This window comes from Megalops cyprinoides, chromosome 23 (genome assembly GCF_013368585.1).
Source record: "Megalops cyprinoides isolate fMegCyp1 chromosome 23, fMegCyp1.pri, whole genome shotgun sequence".
NCBI lineage: Eukaryota > Metazoa > Chordata > Actinopteri > Elopiformes > Megalopidae > Megalops > Megalops cyprinoides.
The window spans coordinates 20,154,689-20,163,434 of record NC_050605.1 but is presented as its reverse complement, the minus strand read 5'-3'; the positions used below and the strand labels follow the sequence as shown (position 1 = coordinate 20,163,434).

The 8,746-nt window shown below is 42.7% G+C and overlaps 1 protein-coding gene across 1 annotated transcript in view; it reads left to right on the top strand.

Moving 5' to 3' along the window:
* Positions 1-4,029: 4,029 nt before the first annotated feature.
* The window catches only part of LOC118770618 (fatty acyl-CoA reductase 1-like), a 59,710-nt gene continuing 54,993 nt past the window's right edge, over positions 4,030-8,746 (top strand). The window contains exon 1 of the mRNA XM_036518383.1: positions 4,030-4,290. The gene's annotated coding sequence lies outside the window, so the exon portion shown is untranslated. The remainder of the gene's footprint in view (positions 4,291-8,746) is intronic.

Below are 8,746 nucleotides of genomic sequence, written 5' to 3'. Positions count from 1 at the left end.
GAGTAAACCGTGGTCAGTGACACTATCATTGTAAACACGGGGAAACTAAAAAAATAAAAAGAAGGCAGGAAATGACAAACATGGTTGAACTCCAGAAAGTAAAGCATGCAGTGAAACTGCTGTCAACAGGAAAGACATGCCAGCGAAGACTAACGCCAAAGGTACTGCATCTGCAGACACTAAGTCACCTCTGATCGGAGCAATATGTGTCATGTTATCTTCTATTATATCTCTCCTGTAGAGATGTTTTATAAATGAAATAAAGGATTCAGGTCTGCTTGATTTCCATTTGCCCCCATGGGTCATTTAGAAGTGTCTCCAGCTCCGGTTGATTTATATCTCGTGTTTAATCACGGCGTTGCAAGCGCTGCATGCTACACATTTGTTAAATATATCTGCCCCCTCGTCGATGTTTAACCAGTCCTCCCGTGGTTTAAGAATCCAAAACACATCGCAATACTACACACAAAATAAACAGCAAGTAAATAGATGCAGTGGCAGCTGTCAATCAAAAAAGACCGGTTAAAGGAGGGTCACAGGAGGGCTTTGCCACACTGAGATTTGCAGGTACATGATGTTCTAAGCCCAGAACATTTTGTGAGACAGCGTAACCGAGGTGGCATGAAGAGAGCTCCGCAGGACCCAGACGAACATACCGACGCGCACTGTCCTCTCTGCAGGGGAAAATCAATGGTGGCTCACGCTGTTGCCTCTCAGCATGGAAACACTGAAAGGGCCTGAATTTCTCCCTGATCATAAACCAGTGATACCACAGAGAAACAGCCGTACACAAGCATGCGGAACAATGGTGGAGAGTGGGGAAAACGATTCACTGCAAGCCATTTTGTTATTGTCTTCCATCTGAAGACCCCACATTCCACTTTAGAACTAAAAAATAAATGTCATTTCCCATAGATTATATCATTTACAGTCATAGGGGGCATGAGAGAATGCATTTGCAAGCACGTGACTCTGCTTTGTACAATGTTATTCCTCCATTTTAGTATGGTGAAATAGTATTGTATCTACAGATTAATGACACCAACCTGGCACTTGCTTTCAGAAAAGGGGATCCCTACAGCTGGAAGAGCCAGGGGAGTTTGTCTGTCCAACCATATCTGCCATTCTCTGATCATGTCCCAATGTGACCCTCCTTTCTCTAAATATGGAATGCCATTCTCTTTTCACAGTAGAGACTGTCAGGTTAGACAGACAGAGGGAGGGGAAAGATGGGAAGCTTGACAGTCATCCACAGAGAAAGGCTTGTGTGACTAAAATATGTTTGCAGTATATTTCCACCTGATCTGAAACCTGAAAGTAATGTGTTTTCTTCAGTACAGCTGGCTGTATTCCAGTTCCTGTGGAAGTGTAGGCTCTTTCCTTTTGACATGTCACAAGATCTGTTTGACAGATGCAGCCCAATAATACCAAAATGCAGGCTACCACTCATGACTGAGTGAGTTCCATTGTTTGGAGACAGGTCAGGTCAGGTAGACAGACAGACACACAATATTCACCTCTGATGTGTGCTGATATACTGCATTTGTGGTTCATATAACCTGTCAGGCTGTTTATGTTTGAATGACTTTTTCTGCATGGACCAGCCATGCTCCTATGCTAGAATATGTGCTCAGAGGTCATACTGTAGATAATATGTATATAAAAATGCATTTATAGGAAATATACATACATTCATCCATAAGTACTTATGTCCAGAATCTTTCAATGATAGGTGAGTTGCGGTATGATTCTACCAGCTTGCCTTTCCAAAAAGAAAACCGCCAGCCTCACTAAATGTGTTCCAGCATAATACAGAAGCAGGGTAGACTTCTTTGCCGTCAGAGTGTCTCTGACTGCCCAATCACAGCATGACTAATGCCTTATCTGAAGTGATGCTTGTTCACTGGACAGGGTCACAGTAGAATTGTTGCTGCCTGTTCAGTCATCTGCGGTTAGACTATTTTCTCTGGTTCTTGCACAAGTGCTGAGGTGTGGAGCAGTTTCACTGATACTGGTTCACAGCCCCCCCCCCCATCTAAAATAATCTTCCAAATCTTATGCTGTACGTAAAGGGCTCATACAGATGATGTCATTCCAACATGTGTTTCCAAAGCTATGTTGGCACACCTCCTTGCATTTTGTGTATTTATCTTTTGTTTCTGATTCTTAAAGATACAATTGTCAAAACAACAAAGGTACAAGTTGAAAAGTATGCGCAAAATGCTGTTTGTAAGCGATCCTAGCCACCAGACAAAGGGACACAAGACTCATAAATTAGTAATTCACAGGAGGGCGGGGATGGTTTTCTCGGAGTCTTGATGTGCAACACAGGAATGTAGTCTCTCCTTATTACTTCACTGGAGTAGGATGTTGCTTTGAATCCTTCTGCTTACACATGGACTGGTCCTGAAAGTAGCATATCAGGTTCAGATGCCAGACAGGGGATGATTTTGTAACACACCCTGAGGTCTTTAGGGGCCATTTTACAACAGGACTAGTATTTATGACCACTTTTCATAACAAGTGTTGATCACAGCTTTTTTTTTCTCCTTTGAAGAATGATGCTTGCTCAGATGTATTTGTTAATTCATTTGTCACAGCGTGCCCCGTTAAGATGCAAAACTCGTCTCACTTTAAAACTGCAAATAGACAAAAGTGAATTTTGTTGCCTTAAAGTTCTAGCTTTGTGCTCAGTATTTCCCGAATGTTCTGCTTTTTGCTATGTGCCATCGTGCAGTGTAGCAACACATTGCAGCATGATTAGATTAATTATCGAGAACCAAAAGGTCTGTTTGCATTCACACACAAACAACCAGAGGCATCCCGTTTTTCAGGTCGGTTGTAACGTTTGTTTGGCGGAGTACATTCCTCTTTGATGGTGCCTGTCTTTTTCCTGTTCTGTTTCCCGGGGCTGTAATGCGCAGGTGATCATCACAGCAGCGTAAAAGATGTGTGCCATGCGAGTGGCCGTACCCCCCAGTCTATGTGAACCCGTTTCCTGTTTCAGCACGTGTTTTATGTGGGGTCTGATCTTTCATTTTTTCCCAGCTATATTACCCTAAGTCCCTCAACTAACGACTGACACTTATGAGAAGCTGTGTGTTTACTGATTCGCCAGTATGATGTTGTAGTTGTTTCCATGGGTGAGATGCTTAGTCTGAATCTCTTGAATTGTTTTTCCTGGAAATTGAGCCTATGGCATTTAGCCAAAGTCATCTGCGAATGCGTTCGTGTCGTAATGTAAAGGTCACACTAAAGGTTAATAGGCATCCCTTTGTCCTCAGGCGATTTCAATGTGCATACACACAATAATGAGGGATTTAGCTTGAACAGGCAATGCGCCGTTCTGGGCTTCTCCTTTGATCTTTTACGCAATTATTACACTGGTAAGACCGCTACAATGTATAGCGCCCTGGTATGAAAGACGCAGGACATAAATATTTTGTGGCGCAGCCTAATCAAGGGTTTCAGAGTGTATTGCGGGTAAAATCCCCTTCATGGATTTCAAAGAAGACACGAATGTACTTAGACGTTCCGAAATACCTGTGGGAAATGAATGAAAAATGAGCTAGCTTGGGCACTGCTCAGTTTTAAATTGGTGTGGAGGTCGAAGTGAAGTTCCCTCTGTGAAATGTTACGAAATCTGTTGCAGACTTTTGCTCAAATGGAAACGTAGCGTTACATTAGAAACAAATAGAGATATCGAAAACATTTAGACTACGATTTACCAACAACCGTGTCATGTTTATTTTGTATTTTTACACATAAACATTGTGTATTATAGTTTCGTTTTGTCAAAATGTATCCTGTAGTTATTTTTATTTAACGTTATCTTCCATGCTGAGATACTGCAAAAAGAAACGAAGACCAATCAGCTAATCAATAACCAATTAGCTCGTTTTAACCGGAATCATCCTAATGGTTGGATATTGCCTAACCCGCGGTGCTATCATGTTTAACAAAGGTGTGTCCTCTGAAATTTGCGTAGCGCACACGCCCGCTCCCGTAACACATCTCCTCTCTGTCGCTATTTTCAGCATTTGGCCGGAGCTCTGGGAAGACGCTGCTGGCTATCCGGGAGCGACTGCGTGAGGCGTATTGGGCTGTAGCTCTCTCATATACACACACACACATACGAAACAACACATAGCAGCGAGACGCGGAAAGGAGAGGGAGGGGGCAGCAAAGCCTAGCTAGTTTCCATCAAACTGCACGCACATTTCGGTTGAGTCCTCTGACATCGCGGCTGGAGCGTGTGTATTGGGAGTCAAGATCCCACCCATGATCACGGTAAGATGTAGCTATGCGTTTCTCCTACATGAGTCCTTACATGCACTAGCAGTGTAAAACGCCATCCAGATTTATTCGCAGTTATTTTTTTTAAGCAGAGCCGCGTTGGGGAAGGAGAGCATCTCTCCGTTTGTGTGTCATTTGACTGGCTTGAGGAGCCGAAGGGAAAGCGTGCGTGATGTCTTGCGTTTTAATTGGCATGTTCAGACGCCGACACATATGTAAAACCTGGAAAGTGTGTTTCTGGTTGAGTGAAGGCGGCCTAAAGTTTAGATCGCTGTTGGTAACCTATGCGAATATGTGCCAACCTTAAATATTGCTGTCTAAAAAGCAGGTCTAGCCTGCTAGCTAGCCACATGGTAGATTTCTTGTTAGCTAGGCTAGTTGTGTTAGCCAGCCAGCTTGCTATGTAATCAACTTTAATTGCTTAATTGGGCTCCAAGCTTGCAACGGAAAATTGCGCTTAAAAATTACGGGGAATGTCGGCACAATTTTTCGATAAGATTTCATTTTCGTTTCAGGTTACATAGCTATCCATCAGTGCTGTGCCGTCCCAAGAGCAATGTACACTGTCTTTACCGAATTCATTGAATGAGCAGGGCGGAGGTGCAGCGTTCATTTAACGGGACGCGCCAAAGCAGATGCTCATTTAGGGAAGCTACAAGCTGGTTGTCTGCAATTTCAAAATCTTGTCTTAGACGTATGTGTTTAATTTCCTTGCTCGTGTGGGTTTACCTCCCATTTCATTCTCGGCGCTGAAAAGTACCGTTTATGAAGACTGACAAATAGCGCGACTCTAGCCAATGACCTACGTATCTAACGTTAGGCACGGAAAACGGGCATTAAAAGCTATCTGGCTTTTAATTATCAATGGTCAAATATGGGGCGAGCTGTTAACTGTCAGATGTGCGGTTCTTTACGGGGCATTGACATGCTGCCGAAAGACTAACGAGGTTCTGAAATTTGGATGTGACTGATTGCACGCAATCTGTCCTGTCAGCCTGTTTTGGCATGAAAAGTCGTGAATGGTTACGGACAGTGACTTTACCTCACCACCATGTTCAGACTGGTAGTGGGGCGAGTCAGATTTATATCGAAAGCTTTTGAGAATGTATCGTTATCCCCCCCCATTTGTGTGACTATTCCCAGGCGATCTCGAAATTTACAAATGAATAAATTAAAAAAGAAGGGTGAGAGGTTAGTAAGGCTTGACGTGCATATCTGTATATATATAGCAGAGTTTACAGTCGCGTGGTGATTGCATCTGATAACAGTTCTTCCTTTTTCACTGTTCAGCCCAAAAGCAGAAAACTCGCACAGCACTGGCTTAAAGCGATATATATAATTAAAAGGGTAAAAAAAAGAACAGCGACGGATTCCTGGAACAGTTACATAAAATATAATTTATACAGCGCGCACAAGATATGCACTGATAATTCTGTGACCTCAAGCAATGTGGATGTTTTAAATTTCTCATGTGCGTTAAGGTGAACATACGTTGACTATCCAAGTGTCCAATTGGGGAAGTTAGAATGAGGTGGTGAAAGCAGCTCTCTCTTGTTTCTATCTGATGCATTAGTTGTTGCCTACCTGCAATTATAACACTTACCTTCGAGATACGGGAATTTGAAATGCATTTAGCAACATTTAGTGATTTAGTGACTTTTATCAGTTGTCACCATTAAAGATAATGGATGTGTGTTGATAGCGGGCTCTTCTGAAATTTGGACCTATAATAGATTCCCTTGAGCCATTTCATGTAAATTAACAAAGTTATCTAACAGAATGCTAGACTATGAAAGTCATGGGTGCTTTGTGCGTTAAAATAGTACAGACGTCACGTTTGAGTTCAAAGGAGAAAAAAAAAAGTAAAGTTTCTAAACTGAGCTGTGGAGCATAGCTATAATTATCATCAAGAGGCAGCCTATATTTAATTTTAGAAATCACTACAGACCCCAGATCTTATCCTTTGTTAAAATGCTTTTAGTGCTCTCTTTTGCCGAGAGAGTAAGACATTGTATGTCTTTTTAACAAGGGTTGGATGTGCTAAGGACAACAGACAAATTGTAATGTCCCTTCCTCCCACTGATACATTAACAGGATATCACCCCAGTAAGTTGATGTCCATTTCAGGAAGTGTAGCAAGCCCGTTTCCTGAAGTCATGTCATAAGAAGTGGCAGTTGTTACTCTTTCTGATTGAGCAAGCAGATGGATACTTTAACTTAATTTAGTGAGGATTTCAAGCCAGAATGGCATTTATCCTTTTATTTTCATCACATTTTTTTTGTACTTTTAGGCTTTAAAGCCAGAGCACCTTGCAGCATTTTTTGTGTCTTTTTGCTTTTTTCTTTTTTTTTCTTGCTTTTCTTACTCATGTAACTCTTCATAGCATTGTTCCAGTTTGCTCAAATGTGAAACACCTTGTTATACTTATACTGGTAAAATGTATTCTGTTGCCCCATGTTCTTGTTCAATATGGCCACCAAATGGGTTTTATTACATATGTCAATAATTCACTTTCACTTATGCCATACTTCACTTAATTCACACATTCACTTATGCCATACTTGACAAGTTTACTGGGCATGGATTTAATCAACTTCACTGGCCAAGGCCAACTGGAGTGAAAAAACAATTTTTGAAATTTTTTCAGAACATTGTTTAATTATGAAACCATTAAGACCACAGAACGTGCTTTTTATGTTAATGATTTCTCAGAGGACATATTCATTAATCTCTCATGTGGCACATTAATAATGCATGAGGTATGGACGTGCAAATTGCATGGAATGGCTCTGGGTCCCTGATCACTTCCAGCATAGTAAATGTTAATTTTTGTCGCTAAATGCAGAGAATTTCATTTAATAAAAAAGTGATTTTGAAAGTAGTTATTGAGGCAGGTAAAATTTGCCACAGCAGTGTAGCATAGTGGTTAAGGTGCAGGACATGAAAGGTTGCTGGTTTGATTCCCCTCTGGGGCACTTCTGTTGTACCCTTGGGCAAGGTACTTAACCCGTAATTGCCTCAGCTGTATAAATGTAGAACATTGTTAAAAAAAAAAAAAAAACCCTGAATGAGAGCATCTGCTAAATGCCAATAATGTAATGTAATGCTACATGTCTCAATCATTCCCCATAGATGTACTCGTGATGGTAGCCCAAAGTCGCCATATATTTGGCTTGAAATCCAAGTTCTACATTTTTTTTTTTCCTTTTTTCTTTTGCAAGTAAGTTGTCCAGGTCTTCCCTGGTGTAGCTCTGTGTTTTCCCTGGTGTAGTTCTGTGTTTTCCCGCTCTGTCCCGCTCAACCACAGTGGCCGTGCTGCGCTCCTCCCCTCTCCAGCACACTGTGTGGTGACGCAGAATCTCAGGGCTGCATTCCTTTCCCGTCATCCTTGTGCATCAGCTGTGCTGCGTGCGCCGCAGCCCTTTTAAGCGGAGTGTCGTAAATCTTTTAACGCTGAGGAAAAGAGGGGTTTGGCTCTGCTGGAGACGCTGGCCTGAGCTCAGCGGAGCATTTGGCGTGGCGGGTCAGGAAACTCTGTGATTGTGGGGTGTCTGATCTAAGGGGTTAATCACAGATATCCAGCGAAGAAATTCACATTACTTTATATTATTGTCATTTAGCAGATGCTCTTATCCAGAGTGACTTACATAGGTTACAATTTTACTTGTTATCCATTTATACAGCTCGTTATATACTGAGGGAATTGTGGGTTAAGTACCTTGGCAAAAGGTACAGTAGCAGTGCCCCAGCACGGAATTGAACCAGCAACCTTTTGGTTACAAACCCTGCACCTTACCACTATGCCACACCATCTTCTTGTGAAGTGCCGGAGACACTGTGGGGTAGATGGGGTAGATTTGGGTGCTAGGGGGAGGCAGGGTGTGTGTAGGTACCCCTGCAGGTTTGGCTGGATCTGAGGAATTTGGCTTGTACTGGACAGGTAAGTGTCAGGCCCGTGCCTCTCACTGCTCCTGCAGTGGCTGGCTGTTCCAGTGAGGCGTGAATGAGAGGGCATACTCAAGGTGGGTCCCCAGCCCCTCCTCTCCCACTCTCTGCTCTAATCTGTCTCCTGGTTCAAGTGGGCCAGCAGTCAGGCTGAGACTGCAGAGAGATGAGGTGTGTGTGTGCGTGTGTGTCCGTGTGAATGTATATGCTGTATATGTGTTTGAATGTATGTGCATGTGTATCTCTATGTATGTTTGACCCTGTGTGTGTGTGTGTGTGTGTGTGTGTGTGTATGTGTGTATGCATATGTATATGTATATGAGAGGGTGAATTGATCTCAGCCCTAATCCAGGTCAGGGGTTCTCAAGTGAGGCAGGAGTCAGGGCCTTTCGGTTCTGGACCGATGGAATCGTTGGCCTCCTTGCAATGCCATTGGAAAAGCACACAGTGCGATGCGTGTCTTATGTTACGGCTTTGACAGGGTTATTTTCACCATGCACCTGC